Raw genomic sequence first — 23877 nt, 5'->3', positions numbered from 1 at the left:
AAAAAAAAGCATTTAGTTTTCCGAACGCGCCTACTCGACTTAACCATTTGCTCTGATATTCAAAATTAAGCACAATGTCCGGACGCATGCAATTTCAATCGCAATGCCACCAGCTCAGCTGCAGCTTGTCATGTTGACAAATATCGTCTGGAGAAACGTACCTTCAACGATCGCTCACTGTTCTACTGGATACTCACAGACGTTTGGAGTCAGGGTTATGTGCTGCTGATAAACTGCTACGAACCTTATGCCAAATGCATTTGAATTGTAATCGAACAGTGGGATTTTTTCTGCTCCCGAACGACGCAGTTGCTTTGGTGTCAGCAACAGCTCAGAAGCCAATTGCACGTTTTCCTCAATCACTCACGTTGCTCATGCAATCTTCGTTTGACAGCATATTTAGCAAGTTATCACGCCTTCCTGCAGCGTTCGTCAGTGACAGATCAGATGCTAAGATGATTGCTTCAGACAGCATGCTACATCCTACATTTGAAAATGGAACAGTTGCAAACGTTTCCAGGCTGAACACTCACTCACTATTTTGCCTGGCGCGTCAGAGGCTGGGAGCGGATCTTATGGAGGCTTTTCAATCATGAGGGGCATGTATCGGGTAAATAGATAAGTTTCTTTCGCTCAAGTGTGGCAGTGCAGAACTAGAGGGTATAAACCAGGTGTGGGAGGGCGAGAATTGGAAAGGCAGTGATGGGCAATGGCTGCGCGCAGAGGGTGGTGTGTTTGTGGAATAAGTTGCCAGACAAGCAGGTGATGGATGGTATAATTCCAATACTTTTAAGGAATCTTAAGATGTATTTGAATAGGAAGGGTTTGGAGAGACATGGGTCAAGTGCATGCAATCGCGGTTGGATCAATTGAAGATATCTGTTTGGAATGGACGAGTTCGGCCGAAGACTGTGCTTTCAGTGCTGTCCATATCTAATGAGCTCTATGATAGTGCAGCTGAAATGATAAAAAAGATAAATAAATTCAATGTGAAAAATTGTGAAAACAATTGAGACTGATTGATTTGCTGCAGACAACATCCAGCAGTCATCATGGGTACGGCGATCAAGTCGTGCGTCTATCCCTGTCAAATGTTTTATTGCGCAGGTGAGGCTTCCTGTTTCGTGGTTTGGTGGAGCACGTTGTTTGTTAAAATAGCAACGCAGCTGAGATCCGGCATGGGACCAGCGGGTTGATGTTCCATGACAGCGATGGTCGCCTTTCGAATGAATACACATCTCAACCGACCATGTGACAAGTTCTTGCAGACGGTGAAAGTAAAAGCCACGGCGAACACTGACACAGATCTGCGAACGACGGAACCGCCTCATATGGTCAGTGCGGGGATTGAACCCACGACCTGGGCGTTATTCGCACCACGCTCTAACCAGCTGAGCGAACCGACCAACGCAGTAAAACCGCGAAAGCAAATGCCTATATTCCCGGTGCTCACAACCGCGGCGGCTGTTCATTTTCTGCTTCATGTCGATCGCACGATCGTCTGAAATACTTCCTTTCGTTGCAAAGCTTTTCAACGAAAAAAAGGCATTTAGTTTTCCGAACGCGCCTACTCGACTTAACCATTTGCTCTGATATTCAAAATTAAGCACAATGTCCGGACGCATGCAATTTCAATCGCAATGCCACCAGCTCAGCTGCAGCTTGTCATGTTGACAAATATCGTCTGGAGAAACGTACCTTCAACGATCGCTCACTGTTCTACTGGATACTCACAGACGTTTGGAGTCAGGGTTATGTGCTGCTGATAAACTGCTACGAACCTTATGCCAAATGCATTTGAATTGTAATCGAACAGTGGGATTTTTTCTGCTCCCGAACGACGCAGTTGCTTTGGTGTCAGCAACAGCTCAGAAGCCAATTGCACGTTTTCCTCAATCACTCACGTTGCTCATGCAATCTTCGTTTGACAGCATATTTAGCAAGTTATCACGCCTTCCTGCAGCGTTCGTCAGTGACAGATCAGATGCTAAGATGATTGCTTCAGACAGCATGCTACATCCTACATTTGAAAATGGAACAGTTGCAAACGTTTCCAGGCTGAACACTCACTCACTATTTTGCCTGGCGCGTCAGAGGCTGGGAGCGGATCTTATGGAGGCTTTTCAATCATGAGGGGCATGTATCGGGTAAATAGATAAGTTTCTTTCGCTCAAGTGTGGCAGTGCAGAACTAGAGGGTATAAACCAGGTGTGGGAGGGCGAGAATTGGAAAGGCAGTGATGGGCAGTGGCTGCGCGCAGAGGGTGGTGTGTTTGTGGAATAAGTTGCCAGACAAGCAGGTGATGGATGGTATAATTCCAATACTTTTAAGGAATCTTAACGTGTATTTGAATAGGAAGGGTTTGGAGAGACGTGGGTCAAGTGCATGCAATCGCGGTTGGATCAATTGAAGATATCTGTTTGGAATGGACGAGTTCGGCCGAAGACTGTGCTTTCAGTGCTGTCCATATCTAATGAGCTCTATGATAGTGCAGCTGAAATGATAAAAAAGATAAATAAATTCAATGAAGAAAATTGTCTCAAGTTGTTGAATTCAAAAAACTTCAGGTAATGTTATTTCAATTATTTTATTTATCTTTTTTATTTGTGAGTTTTTCATTGTTCTGTAACTCTTATTTCTTGATTGTCTCTCTTTCTCTCGCTCCCCACACCATCAATATCTTTTTCCTTTCCACTTCCCGCTTTGCTACCCTTCTCCCCTGTTTTCCATTTTGTCTCAGGTTCAGCCACCCCCCACATATTTTCTCACATCGCACTGGCTACAACCTGCGTCATTCACGGCTCCTAATCTCCCTTAGATCTCTCCATGCACTCTCATTATCACCTTTGCATCTGGAGCCCTGACTCACCATCTCTCAGCCTGGTGTAAACAGCTCCCTAATTCTCCCCCTTTTTTATCTTTAACAAATGATCAGTTAGAATCGAAACGTTAGCTCTTTTCTATCCTTGCAGATGGTGCCAGAACTGCTGAGACTTTCCAGCATTCTCTCTTTTGGTTTCCGATTCCAGCACCCGCAGTAATTTCATTTTATTAATGGCTCTATGATATTGCTGGTGTCATGATAACTCCAGCTTCGATGCATGAGAGGTGTGCAAGCGAATGAATTCCCTCTGGAAGTCGCGTGACAAGTATTAACAGAGATCAAGGAAAATAACATGAACGAATCTTTGATTTGAATTGAAGCCTGAACTCTGGTTCTGCTCCGAGACTGTGCCAGGTCTGCTTAATACTGCATATATTTCATGCTTTGCATTTGTTTGTGAAAACAATTGAGACTGATTGATTTGCTGCAGACAACATCCAGCAGTCATCATGGGTACGGCGATCAAGTCGTGCGTCTATCCCTGTCAAATGTTTTATTGCGCAGGTGAGGCTTCCTGTTTCGTGGTTTGGTGGAGCACGTTGTTTGTTAAAATAGCAACGCAGCTGAGATCCGGCATGGGACCAGCGGGTTGATGTTCCATGACAGCGATGGTCGCCTTTCGAATGAATACACATCTCAACCGACCATGTGACAAGTTCTTGCAGACGGTGAAAGTAAAAGCCACGGCGAACACTGATACAGATCTGCGCACGACGGAACCGCCTCATATGGTCAGTGCGGGGATTGAACCCACGACCTGGGCGTTATTCGCACCACGCTCTAACCAGCTGAGCTAACCGACCAACGCAGTAAAACCGCGAAAGCAAATGCCTATATTCCCGGTGCTCACAACCGCGGCGGCTGTTCATTTTCTGCTTCATGTCGATCGCACGATCGTCTGAAATACTTCCTTTCGTTGCAAAGCTTTTCAACGAAAAAAAAGCATTTAGTTTTCCGAACGCGCCTACTCGACTTAACCATTTGCTCTGATATTCAAAATTAAGCACAATGTCCGGACGCATGCAGTTTCAATCGCAATGCCACCAGCTCAGCTGCAGCTTGTCATGTTGACAAATATCGTCTGGAGAAACGTACCTTCAACGATCGTTCACTGTTCTACTGGATACTCACAGACGTTTGGAGTCAGGGTTATGTGCTGCTGATAAACTGCTACGAACCTTATGCCAAATGCATTTGAATTGTAATCGAACAGTGGGATTTTTTCTGCTCCCGAACGACGCAGTTGCTTTGGTGTCAGCAACAGCTCAGAAGCCAATTGCACGTTTTCCTCAATCACTCACGTTGCTCATGCAATCTTCGTTTGACAGCATATTTAGCAAGTTATCACGCCTTCCTGCAGCGTTCGTCAGTGACAGATCAGATGCTAAGATGATTGCTTCAGACAGCATGCTACATCCTACATTTGAAAATGGAACAGTTGCAAACGTTTCCAGGCTGAACACTCACTCACTATTTTGCCTGGCGCGTCAGAGGCTGGGAGCGGATCTTATGGAGGCTTTTCAATCATGAGGGGCATGTATCGGGTAAATAGATAAGTTTCTTTCGCTCAAGTGTGGCAGTGCAGAACTAGAGGGTATAAACCAGGTGTGGGAGGGCGAGAATTGGAAAGGCAGTGATGGGCAATGGCTGCGCGCAGAGGGTGGTGTGTTTGTGGAATAAGTTGCCAGACAAGCAGGTGATGGATGGTATAATTCCAATACTTTTAAGGAATCTTAACGTGTATTTGAATAGGAAGGGTTTGGAGAGACGTGGGTCAAGTGCATGCAATCGCGGTTGGATCAATTGAAGATATCTGTTTGGAATGGACGAGTTCGGCCAAAGACTGTGCTTTCAGTGCTGTCCATATCTAATGAGCTCTATGATAGTGCAGCTGAAATGATAAAAAAGATAAATAAATCAATGAAGAAAATTGTCTCAAGTTGTTGAATTCAAAAAACTTCAGGTAATGTTATTTCAATTATTTTATTTATCTTTTTTATTTGTGATTTTTTTATTGTTCTGTAACTCTTATTTCTTGATTGTCTCTCTTTCTCTCGCTCCCCACACCATCAATATCTTTTTCCTTTCCACTTCCCGCTTTGCTACCCTTCTCCCCTGTTTTCCATTTTGTCTCAGGTTCACCCACCCCCCACATATTTTCTCACATCGCACTGGCTACAACCTGCGTCATTCACGGCTCCTAATCTCCCTTAGATCTCTCCATGCACTCTCATTATCACCTTTGCATCTGGAGCCCTGACTCACCATCTCTCAGCCTGGTGTAAACAGCTCCCTAATTCTCCCCCTTTTTTATCTTTAACAAATGATCAGTTAGAATCGAAACGTCAGCTCTTTTCTCTCCTTGCAGATGGTGCCAGAACTGCTGAGACTTTCCAGCATTCTCTCTTTTGGTTTCCGATTCCAGCACCCGCAGTAATTTCATTTTATTAATGGCTCTATGATATTGCTGGTGTCATGATAACTCCAGCTTCGATGCATGAGAGGTGTGCAAGCGAATGAATTCCCTCTGGAAGTCGCGTGACAAGTATTAACAGAGATCAAGGAAAATAACATGAACGAATCTTTGATTTGAATTGAAGCCTGAACTCTGGTTCTGCTCCGAGACTGTGCCAGGTCTGCTTAATACTGCATATATTTCATGCTTTGCATTTGTTTGTGAAAACAATTGAGACTGATTGATTTGCTGCAGACAACATCCAGCAGTCATCATGGGTACGGCGATCAAGTCGTGCGTCTATCCCTGTCAAATGTTTTATTGCGCAGGTGAGGCTTCCTGTTTCGTGGTTTGGTGGAGCACGTTGTTTGTTAAAATAGCAACGCAGCTGAGATCCGGCATGGGACCAGCGGGTTGATGTTCCATGACAGCGATGGTCGCCTTTCGAATGAATACACATCTCAACCGACCATGTGACAAGTTCTTGCAGACGGTGAAAGTAAAAGCCACGGCGAACACTGACACAGATCTGCGAACGACGGAACCGCCTCATATGGTCAGTGCGGGGATTGAACCCACGACCTGGGCGTTATTCGCACCACGCTCTAACCAGCTGAGCTAACGGACCAACGCAGTAAAACCGCGAAAGCAAATGCCTATATTCCCGGTGCTCACAACCGCGGCGGCTGTTCATTTTCTGCTTCATGTCGATCGCACGATCGTCTGAAATACTTCCTTTCGTTGCAAAGCTTTTCAACGAAAAAAAGGCATTTAGTTTTCCGAACGCGCCTACTCGACTTAACCATTTGCTCTGATATTCAAAATTAAGCACAATGTCCGGACGCATGCAATTTCAATCGCAATGCCACCAGCTCAGCTGCAGCTTGTCATGTTGACAAATATCGTCTGGAGAAACGTACCTTCAACGATCGCTCACTGTTCTACTGGATACTCACAGACGTTTGGAGTCAGGGTTATGTGCTGCTGATAAACTGCTACGAACCTTATGCCAAATGCATTTGAATTGTAATCGAACAGTGGGATTTTTTCTGCTCCCGAACGACGCAGTTGCTTTGGTGTCAGCAACAGCTCAGAAGCCAATTGCACGTTTTCCTCAATCACTCACGTTGCTCATGCAATCTTCGTTTGACAGCATATTTAGCAAGTTATCACGCCTTCCTGCAGCGTTCGTCAGTGACAGATCAGATGCTAAGATGATTGCTTCAGACAGCATGCTACATCCTACATTTGAAAATGGAACAGTTGCAAACGTTTCCAGGCTGAACACTCACTCACTATTTTGCCTGGCGTGTCAGAGGCTGGGAGCGGATCTTATGGAGGCTTTTCAATCATGAGGGGCATGTATCGGGTAAATAGATAAGTTTCTTTCGCTCAAGTGTGGCAGTGCAGAACTAGAGGGTATAAACCAGGTGTGGGAGGGCGAGAATTGGAAAGGCAGTGATGGGCAATGGCTGCGCGCAGAGGGTGGTGTGTTTGTGGAATAAGTTGCCAGACAAGCAGGTGATGGATGGTATAATTCCAATACTTTTAAGGAATCTTAACGTGTATTTGAATAGGAAGGGTTTGGAGAGACGTGGGTCAAGTGCATGCAATCGCGGTTGGATCAATTGAAGATATCTGTTTGGAATGGACGAGTTCGGCCGAAGACTGTGCTTTCAGTGCTGTCCATATCTAATGAGCTCTATGATAGTGCAGCTGAAATGATAAAAAAGATAAATAAATTCAATGAAGAAAATTGTCTCAAGTTGTTGAATTCAAAAAACTTCAGGTAATGTTATTTAATTATTTTATTTATCTTTTTATTTGTGATTTTTTCATTGTTCTGTAACTCTTATTTCTTGATTGTCTCTCTTTCTCTCGCTCCCCACACCATCAATATCTTTTTCCTTTCCACTTCCCGCTTTGCTACCCTTCTCCCCTGTTTTCCATTTTGACTCAGGTTCAGCCACCCCCCACATATTTTCTCACATCGCACTGGCTACAACCTGCGTCATTCACGGCTCCTAAACTCCCTTAGATCTCTCCATGCACTCTCATTATCACCTTTGCATCTGGAGCCCTGACTCACCATCTCTCAGCCTGGTGTAAACAGCTCCCTAATTCTCCCCCTTTTTTATCTTTAACAAATGATCAGTTAGAATCGAAACGTCAGCTCTTTTCTCTCCTTGCAGATGGTGCCAGAACTGCTGAGACTTTCCAGCATTCTCTCTTTTGGTTTCCGATTCCAGCACCCGCAGTAATTTCATTTTATTAATGGCTCTATGATATTGCTGGTGTCATGATAACTCCAGCTTCGATGCATGAGAGGTGTGCAAGCGAATGAATTCCCTCTGGAAGTCGCGTGACAAGTATTAACAGAGATCAAGGAAAATAACATGAACGAATCTTTGATTTGAATTGAAGCCTGAACTCTGGTTCTGCTCCGAGACTGTGCCAGGTCTGCTTAATACTGCATATATTTCATGCTTTGCATTTGTTTGTGAAAACAATTGAGACTGATTGATTTGCTGCAGACAACATCCAGCAGTCATCATGGGTACGGTGATCAAGTCGTGCGTCTATCCCTGTCAAATGTTTTATTGCGCAGGTGAGGCTTCCTGTTTCGTGGTTTGGTGGAGCACGTTGTTTGTTAAAATAGCAACGCAGCTGAGATCCGGCATGGGACCAGCGGGTTGATGTTCCATGACAGCGATGGTCGCCTTTCGAATGAATACACATCTCAACCGACCATGTGACAAGTTCTTGCAGACGGCGAAAGTAAAAGCCATGGCGAACACTGACACAGACCTGCGAACGACGGAACCGCCTCATATGGTGAGTGCGGGGATTGAACCCACGACCTTGACGTTAATGGCACCACGCTCTAACCAGCTGAGCTAACCGACCAACGCAGTAAAACCGCGAAAGCAAATGCCTATATTCCCGGTGCTCACAACCGCGGCGGCTGTTCATTTTCTGCTTCATGTCGATCGCACGATCGTCTGAAATACTTCCTTTCGTTGCAAAGCTTTTCAACGAAAAAAAGGCATTTAGTTTTCCGAACGCGCCTACTCGACTTAACCATTTGCTCTGATATTCAAAATTAAGCACAATGTCCGGACGCATGCAATTTCAATCGCAATGCCACCAGCTCAGCTGCAGCTTGTCATGTTGACAAATATCGTCTGGAGAAACGTACCTTCAACGATCGCTCACTGTTCTACTGGATACTCACAGACGTTTGGAGTCAGGGTTATGTGCTGCTGATAAACTGCTACGAACCTTATGCCAAATGCATTTGAATTGTAATCGAACAGTGGGATTTTTTCTGCTCCCGAACGACGCAGTTGCTTTGGTGTCAGCAACAGCTCAGAAGCCAATTGCACGTTTTCCTCAATCACTCACGTTGCTCATGCAATCTTCGTTTGACAGCATATTTAGCAAGTTATCACGCCTTCCTGCAGCGTTCGTCAGTGACAGATCAGATGCTAAGATGATTGCTTCAGACAGCATGCTACATCCTACATTTGAAAATGGAACAGTTGCAAACGTTTCCAGGCTGAACACTCACTCACTATTTTGCCTGGCGCGTCAGAGGCTGGGAGCGGATCTTATGGAGGCTTTTCAATCATGAGGGGCATGTATCGGGTAAATAGATAAGTTTCTTTCGCTCAAGTGTGGCAGTGCAGAACTAGAGGGTATAAACCAGGTGTGGGAGGGCGAGAATTGGAAAGGCAGTGATGGGCAATGGCTGCGCGCAGAGGGTGGTGTGTTTGTGGAATAAGTTGCCAGACAAGCAGGTGATGGATGGTATAATTCCAATACTTTTAAGGAATCTTAACGTGTATTTGAATAGGAAGGGTTTGGAGAGACGTGGGTCAAGTGCATGCAATCGCGGTTGGATCAATTGAAGATATCTGTTTGGAATGGACGAGTTCGGCCAAAGACTGTGCTTTCAGTGCTGTCCATATCTAATGAGCTCTATGATAGTGCAGCTGAAATGATAAAAAAGATAAATAAATCAATGAAGAAAATTGTCTCAAGTTGTTGAATTCAAAAAACTTCAGGTAATGTTATTTCAATTATTTTATTTATCTTTTTTATTTGTGATTTTTTTATTGTTCTGTAACTCTTATTTCTTGATTGTCTCTCTTTCTCTCGCTCCCCACACCATCAATATCTTTTTCCTTTCCACTTCCCGCTTTGCTACCCTTCTCCCCTGTTTTCCATTTTGTCTCAGGTTCACCCACCCCCCACATATTTTCTCACATCGCACTGGCTACAACCTGCGTCATTCACGGCTCCTAATCTCCCTTAGATCTCTCCATGCACTCTCATTATCACCTTTGCATCTGGAGCCCTGACTCACCATCTCTCAGCCTGGTGTAAACAGCTCCCTAATTCTCCCCCTTTTTTATCTTTAACAAATGATCAGTTAGAATCGAAACGTCAGCTCTTTTCTCTCCTTGCAGATGGTGCCAGAACTGCTGAGACTTTCCAGCATTCTCTCTTTTGGTTTCCGATTCCAGCACCCGCAGTAATTTCATTTTATTAATGGCTCTATGATATTGCTGGTGTCATGATAACTCCAGCTTCGATGCATGAGAGGTGTGCAAGCGAATGAATTCCCTCTGGAAGTCGCGTGACAAGTATTAACAGAGATCAAGGAAAATAACATGAACGAATCTTTGATTTGAATTGAAGCCTGAACTCTGGTTCTGCTCCGAGACTGTGCCAGGTCTGCTTAATACTGCATATATTTCATGCTTTGCATTTGTTTGTGAAAACAATTGAGACTGATTGATTTGCTGCAGACAACATCCAGCAGTCATCATGGGTACGGCGATCAAGTCGTGCGTCTATCCCTGTCAAATGTTTTATTGCGCAGGTGAGGCTTCCTGTTTCGTGGTTTGGTGGAGCACGTTGTTTGTTAAAATAGCAACGCAGCTGAGATCCGGCATGGGACCAGCGGGTTGATGTTCCATGACAGCGATGGTCGCCTTTCGAATGAATACACATCTCAACCGACCATGTGACAAGTTCTTGCAGACGGTGAAAGTAAAAGCCACGGCGAACACTGACACAGATCTGCGAACGACGGAACCGCCTCATATGGTCAGTGCGGGGATTGAACCCACGACCTGGGCGTTATTCGCACCACGCTCTAACCAGCTGAGCTAACCGACCAACGCAGTAAAACCGCGAAAGCAAATGCCTATATTCCCGGTGCTCACAACCGCGGCGGCTGTTCATTTTCTGCTTCATGTCGATCGCACGATCGTCTGAAATACTTCCTTTCGTTGCAAAGCTTTTCAACGAAAAAAAGGCATTTAGTTTTCCGAACGCGCCTACTCGACTTAACCATTTGCTCTGATATTCAAAATTAAGCACAATGTCCGGACGCATGCAATTTCAATCGCAATGCCACCAGCTCAGCTGCAGCTTGTCATGTTGACAAATATCGTCTGGAGAAACGTACCTTCAACGATCGCTCACTGTTCTACTGGATACTCACAGACGTTTGGAGTCAGGGTTATGTGCTGCTGATAAACTGCTACGAACCTTATGCCAAATGCATTTGAATTGTAATCGAACAGTGGGATTTTTTCTGCTCCCGAACGACGCAGTTGCTTTGGTGTCAGCAACAGCTCAGAAGCCAATTGCACGTTTTCCTCAATCACTCACGTTGCTCATGCAATCTTCGTTTGACAGCATATTTAGCAAGTTATCACGCCTTCCTGCAGCGTTCGTCAGTGACAGATCAGATGCTAAGATGATTGCTTCAGACAGCATGCTACATCCTACATTTGAAAATGGAACAGTTGCAAACGTTTCCAGGCTGAACACTCACTCACTATTTTGCCTGGCGTGTCAGAGGCTGGGAGCGGATCTTATGGAGGCTTTTCAATCATGAGGGGCATGTATCGGGTAAATAGATAAGTTTCTTTCGCTCAAGTGTGGCAGTGCAGAACTAGAGGGTATAAACCAGGTGTGGGAGGGCGAGAATTGGAAAGGCAGTGATGGGCAATGGCTGCGCGCAGAGGGTGGTGTGTTTGTGGAATAAGTTGCCAGACAAGCAGGTGATGGATGGTATAATTCCAATACTTTTAAGGAATCTTAACGTGTATTTGAATAGGAAGGGTTTGGAGAGACGTGGGTCAAGTGCATGCAATCGCGGTTGGATCAATTGAAGATATCTGTTTGGAATGGACGAGTTCGGCCGAAGACTGTGCTTTCAGTGCTGTCCATATCTAATGAGCTCTATGATAGTGCAGCTGAAATGATAAAAAAGATAAATAAATTCAATGAAGAAAATTGTCTCAAGTTGTTGAATTCAAAAAACTTCAGGTAATGTTATTTAATTATTTTATTTATCTTTTTATTTGTGATTTTTTCATTGTTCTGTAACTCTTATTTCTTGATTGTCTCTCTTTCTCTCGCTCCCCACACCATCAATATCTTTTTCCTTTCCACTTCCCGCTTTGCTACCCTTCTCCCCTGTTTTCCATTTTGACTCAGGTTCAGCCACCCCCCACATATTTTCTCACATCGCACTGGCTACAACCTGCGTCATTCACGGCTCCTAAACTCCCTTAGATCTCTCCATGCACTCTCATTATCACCTTTGCATCTGGAGCCCTGACTCACCATCTCTCAGCCTGGTGTAAACAGCTCCCTAATTCTCCCCCTTTTTTATCTTTAACAAATGATCAGTTAGAATCGAAACGTCAGCTCTTTTCTCTCCTTGCAGATGGTGCCAGAACTGCTGAGACTTTCCAGCATTCTCTCTTTTGGTTTCCGATTCCAGCACCCGCAGTAATTTCATTTTATTAATGGCTCTATGATATTGCTGGTGTCATGATAACTCCAGCTTCGATGCATGAGAGGTGTGCAAGCGAATGAATTCCCTCTGGAAGTCGCGTGACAAGTATTAACAGAGATCAAGGAAAATAACATGAACGAATCTTTGATTTGAATTGAAGCCTGAACTCTGGTTCTGCTCCGAGACTGTGCCAGGTCTGCTTAATACTGCATATATTTCATGCTTTGCATTTGTTTGTGAAAACAATTGAGACTGATTGATTTGCTGCAGACAACATCCAGCAGTCATCATGGGTACGGTGATCAAGTCGTGCGTCTATCCCTGTCAAATGTTTTATTGCGCAGGTGAGGCTTCCTGTTTCGTGGTTTGGTGGAGCACGTTGTTTGTTAAAATAGCAACGCAGCTGAGATCCGGCATGGGACCAGCGGGTTGATGTTCCATGACAGCGATGGTCGCCTTTCGAATGAATACACATCTCAACCGACCATGTGACAAGTTCTTGCAGACGGCGAAAGTAAAAGCCATGGCGAACACTGACACAGACCTGCGAACGACGGAACCGCCTCATATGGTGAGTGCGGGGATTGAACCCACGACCTTGACGTTAATGGCACCACGCTCTAACCAGCTGAGCTAACCGACCAACGCAGTAAAACCGCGAAAGCAAATGCCTATATTCCCGGTGCTCACAACCGCGGCGGCTGTTCATTTTCTGCTTCATGTCGATCGCACGATCGTCTGAAATACTTCCTTTCGTTGCAAAGCTTTTCAACGAAAAAAAGGCATTTAGTTTTCCGAACGCGCCTACTCGACTTAACCATTTGCTCTGATATTCAAAATTAAGCACAATGTCCGGACGCATGCAATTTCAATCGCAATGCCACCAGCTCAGCTGCAGCTTGTCATGTTGACAAATATCGTCTGGAGAAACGTACCTTCAACGATCGCTCACTGTTCTACTGGATACTCACAGACGTTTGGAGTCAGGGTTATGTGCTGCTGATAAACTGCTACGAACCTTATGCCAAATGCATTTGAATTGTAATCGAACAGTGGGATTTTTTCTGCTCCCGAACGACGCAGTTGCTTTGGTGTCAGCAACAGCTCAGAAGCCAATTGCACGTTTTCCTCAATCACTCACGTTGCTCATGCAATCTTCGTTTGACAGCATATTTAGCAAGTTATCACGCCTTCCTGCAGCGTTCGTCAGTGACAGATCAGATGCTAAGATGATTGCTTCAGACAGCATGCTACATCCTACATTTGAAAATGGAACAGTTGCAAACGTTTCCAGGCTGAACACTCACTCACTATTTTGCCTGGCGCGTCAGAGGCTGGGAGCGGATCTTATGGAGGCTTTTCAATCATGAGGGGCATGTATCGGGTAAATAGATAAGTTTCTTTCGCTCAAGTGTGGCAGTGCAGAACTAGAGGGTATAAACCAGGTGTGGGAGGGCGAGAATTGGAAAGGCAGTGATGGGCAATGGCTGCGCGCAGAGGGTGGTGTGTTTGTGGAATAAGTTGCCAGACAAGCAGGTGATGGATGGTATAATTCCAATACTTTTAAGGAATCTTAACGTGTATTTGAATAGGAAGGGTTTGGAGAGACGTGGGTCAAGTGCATGCAATCGCGGTTGGATCAATTGAAGATATCTGTTTGGAATGGACGAGTTCGGCCAAAGACTGTGCTTTCAGTGCTGTCCATATCTAATGAGCTCTATGATAGTGCAGCTGAAATGATAAAAAAGATAAATAAATCAATGAAGAAAATTGTCTCAAGTTGTTGAATTCAAAAAACTTCAGGTAATGTTATTTCAATTATTTTATTTATCTTTTTTATTTGTGATTTTTTTATTGTTCTGTAACTCTTATTTCTTGATTGTCTCTCTTTCTCTCGCTCCCCACACCATCAATATCTTTTTCCTTTCCACTTCCCGCTTTGCTACCCTTCTCCCCTGTTTTCCATTTTGTCTCAGGTTCACCCACCCCCCACATATTTTCTCACATCGCACTGGCTACAACCTGCGTCATTCACGGCTCCTAATCTCCCTTAGATCTCTCCATGCACTCTCATTATCACCTTTGCATCTGGAGCCCTGACTCACCATCTCTCAGCCTGGTGTAAACAGCTCCCTAATTCTCCCCCTTTTTTATCTTTAACAAATGATCAGTTAGAATCGAAACGTCAGCTCTTTTCTCTCCTTGCAGATGGTGCCAGAACTGCTGAGACTTTCCAGCATTCTCTCTTTTGGTTTCCGATTCCAGCACCCGCAGTAATTTCATTTTATTAATGGCTCTATGATATTGCTGGTGTCATGATAACTCCAGCTTCGATGCATGAGAGGTGTGCAAGCGAATGAATTCCCTCTGGAAGTCGCGTGACAAGTATTAACAGAGATCAAGGAAAATAACATGAACGAATCTTTGATTTGAATTGAAGCCTGAACTCTGGTTCTGCTCCGAGACTGTGCCAGGTCTGCTTAATACTGCATATATTTCATGCTTTGCATTTGTTTGTGAAAACAATTGAGACTGATTGATTTGCTGCAGACAACATCCAGCAGTCATCATGGGTACGGCGATCAAGTCGTGCGTCTATCCCTGTCAAATGTTTTATTGCGCAGGTGAGGCTTCCTGTTTCGTGGTTTGGTGGAGCACGTTGTTTGTTAAAATAGCAACGCAGCTGAGATCCGGCATGGGACCAGCGGGTTGATGTTCCATGACAGCGATGGTCGCCTTTCGAATGAATACACATCTCAACCGACCATGTGACAAGTTCTTGCAGACGGTGAAAGTAAAAGCCACGGCGAACACTGACACAGATCTGCGAACGACGGAACCGCCTCATATGGTCAGTGCGGGGATTGAACCCACGACCTGGGCGTTATTCGCACCACGCTCTAACCAGCTGAGCTAACCGACCAACGCAGTAAAACCGCGAAAGCAAATGCCTATATTCCCGGTGCTCACAACCGCGGCGGCTGTTCATTTTCTGCTTCATGTCGATCGCACGATCGTCTGAAATACTTCCTTTCGTTGCAAAGCTTTTCAACGAAAAAAAGGCATTTAGTTTTCCGAACGCGCCTACTCGACTTAACCATTTGCTCTGATATTCAAAATTAAGCACAATGTCCGGACGCATGCAATTTCAATCGCAATGCCACCAGCTCAGCTGCAGCTTGTCATGTTGACAAATATCGTCTGGAGAAACGTACCTTCAACGATCGCTCACTGTTCTACTGGATACTCACAGACGTTTGGAGTCAGGGTTATGTGCTGCTGATAAACTGCTACGAACCTTATGCCAAATGCATTTGAATTGTAATCGAACAGTGGGATTTTTTCTGCTCCCGAACGACGCAGTTGCTTTGGTGTCAGCAACAGCTCAGAAGCCAATTGCACGTTTTCCTCAATCACTCACGTTGCTCATGCAATCTTCGTTTGACAGCATATTTAGCAAGTTATCACGCCTTCCTGCAGCGTTCGTCAGTGACAGATCAGATGCTAAGATGATTGCTTCAGACAGCATGCTACATCCTACATTTGAAAATGGAACAGTTGCAAACGTTTCCAGGCTGAACACTCACTCACTATTTTGCCTGGCGTGTCAGAGGCTGGGAGCGGATCTTATGGAGGCTTTTCAATCATGAGGGGCATGTATCGGGTAAATAGATAAGTTTCTTTCGCTCAAGTGTGGCAGTGCAGAACTAGAGGGTATAAACCAGGTGTGGGAGGGCGAGAATTGGAAAGGCAGTGATGGGCAATGGCTGCGCGCAGAGGGTGGTGTGTTTGTGGAATAAGTTGCCAGACAAGCAGGTGATGGATGGTATAATTCCAATACTTTTAAGGAATCTTAACGTGTATTTGAATAGGAAGGGTTTGGAGAGACGTGGGTCAAGTGCATGCAATCGCGGTTGGATCAATTGAAGATATCTGTTTGGAATGGACGAGTTCGGCCGAAGACTGTGCTTTCAGTGCTGTCCATATCTAATGAGCTCTATGATAGTGCAGCTGAAATGATAAAAAAGATAAATAAATTCAATGAAGAAAATTGTCTCAAGTTGTTGAATTCAAAAAACTTCAGGTAATGTTATTTAATTATTTTATTTATCTTTTTATTTGTGATTTTTTCATTGTTCTGTAACTCTTATTTCTTGATTGTCTCTCTTTCTCTCGCTCCCCACACCATCAATATCTTTTTCCTTTCCACTTCCCGCTTTGCTACCCTTCTCCCCTGTTTTCCATTTTGACTCAGGTTCAGCCACCCCCCACATATTTTCTCACATCGCACTGGCTACAACCTGCGTCATTCACGGCTCCTAAACTCCCTTAGATCTCTCCATGCACTCTCATTATCACCTTTGCATCTGGAGCCCTGACTCACCATCTCTCAGCCTGGTGTAAACAGCTCCCTAATTCTCCCCCTTTTTTATCTTTAACAAATGATCAGTTAGAATCGAAACGTCAGCTCTTTTCTCTCCTTGCAGATGGTGCCAGAACTGCTGAGACTTTCCAGCATTCTCTCTTTTGGTTTCCGATTCCAGCACCCGCAGTAATTTCATTTTATTAATGGCTCTATGATATTGCTGGTGTCATGATAACTCCAGCTTCGATGCATGAGAGGTGTGCAAGCGAATGAATTCCCTCTGGAAGTCGCGTGACAAGTATTAACAGAGATCAAGGAAAATAACATGAACGAATCTTTGATTTGAATTGAAGCCTGAACTCTGGTTCTGCTCCGAGACTGTGCCAGGTCTGCTTAATATTGCATATATTTCATGCTTTGAATTTGTTTGTGAAAACAATTGAGACTGATTGATTTGCTGCAGACAACATCCAGCAGTCATCATGGGTACGGTGATCAAGTCGTGCGTCTATCCCTGTCAAATGTTTTATTGCGCAGGTGAGGCTTCCTGTTTCGTGGTTTGGTGGAGCACGTTGTTTGTTAAAATAGCAACGCAGCTGAGATCCGGCATGGGACCAGCGGGTTGATGTTCCATGACAGCGATGGTCGCCTTTCGAATGAATACACATCTCAACCGACCATGTGACAAGTTCTTGCAGACGGCGAAAGTAAAAGCCATGGCGAACACTGACACAGACCTGCGAACGACGGAACCGCCTCATATGGTGAGTGCGGGGATTGAACCCACGACCTTGACGTTAATGGCACCACGCTCTAACCAGCTGAGCTAACCGACCAACGCAGTAAAACCGCGAAAGCAAATGCCTATATTCCCGGTGCTCACAACCGCGGCGGCTGTTCATTTTCTGCTTCATGTCGATCGCACGATCGTCTGAAATACTTCCTTTCGTTGCAAAGCTTTTCAACGAAAAAAAGGCATTTAGTTTTCCGAACGCGCCTACTCGACTTAACCATTTGCTCTGATATTCAAAATTAAGCACAATGTCCGGACGCATGCAATTTCAATCGCAATGCCACCAGCTCAGCTGCAGCTTGTCATGTTGACAAATATCGTCTGGAGAAACGTACCTTCAACGATCGCTCACTGTTCTACTGGATACTCACAGACGTTTGGAGTCAGGGTTATGTGCTGCTGATAAACTGCTACGAACCTTATGCCAAATGCATTTGAATTGTAATCGAACAGTGGGATTTTTTCTGCTCCTGAACGACGCAGTTGCTTTGGTGTCAGCAACAGCTCAGAAGCCAATTGCACGTTTTCCTCAATCACTCACGTTGCTCATGCAATCTTCGTTTGACAGCATATTTAGCAGGTTATCACGCCTTCCTGCAGCGTTCGTCAGTGACAGATCAGATGCTAAGATGATTGCTTCAGACAGCATGCTACATCCTACATTTGAAAATGGAACAGTTGCAAACGTTTCCAGGCTGAACACTCACTCACTATTTTGCCTGGCGCGTCAGAGGCTGGGAGCGGATCTTATGGAGGCTTTTCAATCATGAGGGGCATGTATCGGGTAAATAGATAAGTTTCTTTCGCTCAAGTGTGGCAGTGCAGAACTAGAGGGTATAAACCAGGTGTGGGAGGGCGAGAATTGGAAAGGCAGTGATGGGCAGTGGCTGCGCGCAGAGGGTGGTGTGTTTGTGGAATAAGTTGCCAGACAAGCAGGTGATGGATGGTATAATTCCAATACTTTTAAGGAATCTTAACGTGTATTTGAATAGGAAGGGTTTGGAGAGACGTGGGTCAAGTGCATGCAATCGCGGTTGGATCAATTGAAGATATCTGTTTGGAATGGACGAGTTCGGCCGAAGACTGTGCTTTCAGTGCTGTCCATATCTAATGAGCTCTATGATAGTGCAGCTGAAATGATAAAAAAGATAAATAAATTCAATGAAGAAAATTGTCTCAAGTTGTTGAATTCAAAAAACTTCAGGTAATGTTATTTCAATTATTTTATTTATCTTTTTTATTTGTGATTTTTTCATTGTTCTGTAACTCTTATTTCTTGATTGTCTCTCTTTCTCTCGCTCCCCACACCATCAATATCTTTTTCCTTTCCACTTCCCGCTTTGCTACCCTTCTCCCCTGTTTTCCATTTTGTCTCAGGTTCACCCACCCCCCACATATTTTCTCACATCGCACTGGCTACAACCTGCGTCATTCACGGCTCCTAATCTCCCTTAGATCTCTCCATGCACTCTCATTATCACCTTTGCATCTGGAGCCCTGACTCACCATCTCTCAGCCTGGTGTAAACAGCTCCCTAATTCTCCCCCTTTTTTATCTTTAACAAATGATCAGTTAGAATCGAAACGTCAGCTCTTTTCTCTCCTTGCAGATGGTGCCAGAACTGCTGAGACTTTCCAGCATTCTCTCTTTTGGTTTCCGATTCCAGCACCCGCAGTAATTTCATTTTATTAATGGCTCTATGATATTGCTGGTGTCATGATAACTCCAGCTTCGATGCATGAGAGGTGTGCAAGCGAATGAATTCCCTCTGGAAGTCGCGTGACAAGTATTAACAGAGATCAAGGAAAATAACATGAACGAATCTTTGATTTGAATTGAAGACTGAACTCTGGTTCTGCTCCGAGACTGTGCCAGGTCTGCTTAATACTGCATATATTTCATGCTTTGCATTTGTTTGTGAAAACAATTGAGACTGATTGATTTGCTGCAGACAACATCCAGCAGTCATCATGGGTACGGCGATCAAGTCGTGCGTCTATCCCTGTCAAATGTTTTATTGCGCAGGTGAGGCTTCCTGTTTCGTGGTTTGGTGGAGCACGTTGTTTGTTAAAATAGCAACGCAGCTGAGATCCGGCATGGGACCAGCGGGTTGATGTTCCATGACAGCGATGGTCGCCTTTCGAATGAATACACATCTCAACCGACCATGTGACAAGTTCTTGCAGACGGTGAAAGTAAAAGCCACGGCGAACACTGACACACACCTGCGAACGACGGAAGCGCCTCACATGGTCAGTGCGGGGATTGAACCCACGACCTTGGCGTTTTTAGCACCACGCTCTAACCAGCTGAGCTAACCGACCAACACTGTCAAGTCGCGAAAGCAAATGCCTATATTCCCGGTGCTCACAACCGCGGCGGCTGTTCATTTTCTGCTTCATGTCGATCGCACGATCGTCTGAAATACTTCCTTTCGTTGCAAAGCTTTTCAACGAAAAAAAAGCATTTAGTTTTCCGAACTCGCCTACTCGACTTAACCATTTGCTCTGATATTCATAATTAAGCACAATGTCCGGACGCATGCAATTTCAATCGCAATGCCACCAGCTCAGCTGCAGCTTGTCATGTTGACAAATATCGTCTGGAGAAACGTACCTTCAACGATCGCTCACTGTTCTACTGGATACTCACAGACGTTTGGAGTCAGGGTTATGTGCTGCTGATAAACTGCTACGAACCTTATGCCAAATGCATTTGAATTGTAATCGAACAGTGGGATTTTTTCTGCTCCCGAACGACGCAGTTGCTTTGGTGTCAGCAACAGCTCAGAAGCCAATTGCACGTTTTCCTCAATCACTCACGTTGCTCATGCAATCTTCGTTTGACAGCATATTTAGCAAGTTATCACGCCTTCCTGCAGCGTTCGTCAGTGACAGATCAGATGCTAAGATGATTGCTTCAGACAGCATGCTACATCCTACATTTGAAAATGGAACAGTTGCAAACGTTTCCAGGCTGAACACTCACTCACTATTTTGCCTGGCGCGTCAGAGGCTGGGAGCGGATCTTATGGAGGCTTTTCAATCATGAGGGGCATGTATCGGGTAAATAGATAAGTTTCTTTCGCTCAAGTGTGGCAGTGCAGAACTAGAGGGTATAAACCAGGTGTGGGAGGGCGAGAATTGGAAAGGCAGTGATGGGCAATGGCTGCGCGCAGAGGGTGGTGTGTTTGTGGAATAAGTTGCCAGACAAGCAGGTGATGGATGGTATAATTCCAATACTTTTAAGGAATCTTAACGTGTATTTGAATAGGAAGGGTTTGGAGAGACATGGGTCAAGTGCATGCAATCGCGGTTGGATCAATTGAAGATATCTGTTTGGAATGGACGAGTTCGGCCGAAGACTGTGCTTTCAGTGCTGTCCATATCTAATGAGCTCTATGATAGTGCAGCTGAAATGATAAAAAAGGTAAATAAATTCAATGAAGAAAATTGTCTCAAGTTGTTGAATTCAAAAAACTTCAGGTCATGTTATTTCAATTACTTTATTTATCTTTTTTATTTGTGATTTTTTTATTGTTCTGTAACTCTTATTTCTTGATTGTCTCTCTTTCTCTCGCTCCCCACACCATGAATATCTTTTTCCTTTCCACTTCCCGCTTTGCTACCCTTCTCCCCTGTTTTCCATTTTGTCTCAGGTTCACCCACCCCCCACATATTTTCTCACATCGCACTGGCTACAACCTGCGTCATTCACGGCTCCTAATCTCCCTTAGATCTCTCCATGCACTCTCATTATCACCTTTGCATCTGGAGCCCTGACTCACCATCTCTCAGCCTGGTGTAAACAGCTCCCTAATTCTCCCCCTTTTTTATCTTTAACAAATGATCAGTTAGAATCGAAACGTCAGCTCTTTTCTCTCCTTGCAGATGGTGCCAGAACTGCTGAGACTTTCCAGCATTCTCTCTTTTGGTTTCCGATTCCAGCACCCGCAGTAATTTCATTTGATTAATGGCTCTATGATATTGCTGGTGTCATGATAACTCCAGCTTCGATGCATGAGAGCTGTGCAAGCGAATGAATTCCCTCTGGAAGTCGCGTGACAAGTATTAACAGAGATCAAGGAAAATAACATGAACGAATCTTTGATTTGAATTGAAGCCTGAACTCTGGTTCTGCTCCGAGACTGTGCCAGGTCTGCTTAATACTGCATATATTTCATGCTTTGCATTTGTTTGTGAAAACAATTGAGACTGATTGATTTGCTGCAGACAACATCCAGCAGTCATCATGGGTACGGCGATCAAGTCGTGCGTCTATCCCTGTCAAATGTTTTATTGCGCAGGTGAGGCTTCCTGTTTCGTGGTTTGGTGGAGCACGTTGTTTGGAAAAATAGCAACGCAGCTGAGATCCGGCATGGGACCAGCGGGTTGATGTTCCATGACAGCGATGGTCGCCTTTCGAATGAATACACATCTCAACCGACCATGTGACAAGTTCTTGCAGACGGTGAAAGTAAAAGCCACGGCGAACACTGACACAGACCTGCGAACGACGGAACCGCCTCATATGGTCAGTGCGGGGATTGAACCCACGACCTTGACGTTATTCGCACCACGCTCTAACCAGCTGAGCTAACCGACCAACACAGTCAAGTTGCGAAAGCAAATGCCTATATTCCCGGTGCTCACAACCGCGGCGGCTGTTCATTTTCTGCTTCATGTCGATCGCACGATCGTCTGAAATACTTCCTTTCATTGCAAAGCTTTTCAACGAAAAAAAAGCATTTAGTTTTCCGAACGCGCCTACTCGACTTAACCATTTGATCTGATATTCATAATTAAGCACAATGTCCGGACGCATGCAATTTCAATCGCAATGCCACCAGCTCAGCTGCAGCTTGTCATGTTGACAAATATCGTCTGGGGAAACGTACCTTCAACGATCGCTCACTGTTCTACTGGATACTCACAGACGTTTGGAGTCAGGGTTATGTGCTGCTGATAAACTGCTACGAACCTTATGCCAAATGCATTTGAATTGTCATCGAACAGTGGGATTTTTTCTGCTCCCGAACGACGCAGTTGCTTTGGTGTCAGCAACAGCTCAGAAGCCAATTGCACGTTTTCCTCAATCACTCATGTTGCTCATGCAATCTTCGTTTGACAGCATATTTAGCAAGTTATCACGCCTTCCTGCAGCGTTCGTCAGTGACAGATCAGATGCTAAGATGATTGCTTCAGACAGCATGCTACATCCTACATTTGAAAATGGAACAGTTGCAAACGTTTCCAGGCTGAACACTCACTCACTATTTTGCCTGGCGCGTCAGAGGCTGGGAGCGGATCTTATGGAGGCTTTTCAATCATGAGGGGCATGTATCGGGTAAATAGATAAGTTTCTTTCGCTCAAGTGTGGCAGTGCAGAACTAGAGGGTATAAACCAGGTGTGGGAGGGCGAGAATTGGAAAGGCAGTGATGGGCAATGGCTGCGCGCAGAGGGTGGTGTGTTTGTGGAATAAGTTGCCAGACAAGCAGGTGATGGATGGTATAATTCCAATACTTTTAAGGAATCTTAACGTGTATTTGAATAGGAAGGGTTTGGAGAGACATGGGTCAAGTGCATGCAATCGCGGTTGGATCAATTGAAGATATCTGTTTGGAATGGACGAGTTCGGCCGAAGACTGTGCTTTCAGTGCTGTCCATATCTAATGAGCTCTATGATAGTGCAGCTGAAATGATAAAAAAGATAAATAAATTCAATGAAGAAAATTGTCTCAAGTTGTTGAATTCAAAAAACTTCAGGTAATGTTATTTCAATTATTTTATTTATCTTTTTTATTTGTGATTTTTTTATTGTTCTGTAACTCTTATTTCTTGATTGTCTCTCTTTCTCTCGCTCCCCACACCATCAATATCTTTTTCCTTTCCACTTCCCGCTTTGCTACCCTTCTCCCCTGTTTTCCATTTTGTCTCAGGTTCACCCACCCCCCACATATTTTCTCACATCGCACTGGCTACAACCTGCGTCATTCACGGCTCCTAATCTCCCTTAGATCTCTCCATGCACTCTCATTATCACCTTTGCATCTGGAGCCCTGACTCACCATCTCTCAGCCTGGTGTAAACAGCTCCCTAATTCTCGCCCTTTTTTATCTTTAACAAATGATCAGTTAGAATCGAAACGTCAGCTCTTTTCTCTCCTTGCAGATGGTGCCAGAACTGCTGAGACTTTCCAGCATTCTCTCTTTTGGTTTCCGATTCCAGCACCCGCAGTAATTTCATTTTATTAATGGCTCTATGATAATGCTGGTGTCATGATAACTCCAGCTTCGATGCATGAGAGGTGTGCAAGCGAATGAATTCCCTCTGGAAGTCGCGTGACAAGTATTAACAGAGATCAAGGAAAATAACATGAACGAATCTTTGATTTGAATTGAAGCCTGAACTCTGGTTCTGCTCCGAGACTGTGCCAGGTCTGCTTAATACTGCATATATTTCATGCTTTGCATTTGTTTGTGAAAACAATTGAGACTGATTGATTTGCTGCAGACAACATCCAGCAGTCATCATGGGTACGGCGATCAAGTTGTGC

General features: G+C 44.6%; 4 non-coding genes across 4 annotated transcripts; all 4 read right to left on the bottom strand.

The window, feature by feature from the left end:
- Positions 1–8172: 8172 nt before the first annotated feature.
- Positions 8173–8246, bottom strand: trnan-auu (transfer RNA asparagine (anticodon AUU)). The gene has a single exon. It is a non-coding gene; the product is annotated as a tRNA-Asn (tRNA).
- Positions 8247–12731: 4485 nt separating this feature from the next.
- trnan-auu (transfer RNA asparagine (anticodon AUU)) lies at positions 12732–12805 on the bottom strand. Its single transcript has one exon. It is a non-coding gene; the product is annotated as a tRNA-Asn (tRNA).
- A 4485-nt stretch (positions 12806–17290) lies between these two features.
- On the bottom strand, positions 17291–17364 carry trnan-auu (transfer RNA asparagine (anticodon AUU)). The gene has a single exon. It is a non-coding gene; the product is annotated as a tRNA-Asn (tRNA).
- A 2207-nt stretch (positions 17365–19571) lies between these two features.
- Positions 19572–19645, bottom strand: trnaf-aaa (transfer RNA phenylalanine (anticodon AAA)). The gene has a single exon. It is a non-coding gene; the product is annotated as a tRNA-Phe (tRNA).
- Positions 19646–23877: the final 4232 nt, after the last annotated feature.

The sequence above is a fragment of the Chiloscyllium plagiosum genome, unplaced genomic scaffold, assembly GCF_037043375.1.
Source record: "Chiloscyllium plagiosum isolate Xiang-an unplaced genomic scaffold, Cpla_swu_hap1 HiC_scaffold_52, whole genome shotgun sequence".
In the NCBI taxonomy this organism is placed as follows: Eukaryota; Metazoa; Chordata; class Chondrichthyes; order Orectolobiformes; family Hemiscylliidae; genus Chiloscyllium; species Chiloscyllium plagiosum.
The sequence above is the reverse complement of the archived record's forward strand: the minus strand, read 5'-3'. Positions and strand labels throughout refer to the sequence as shown.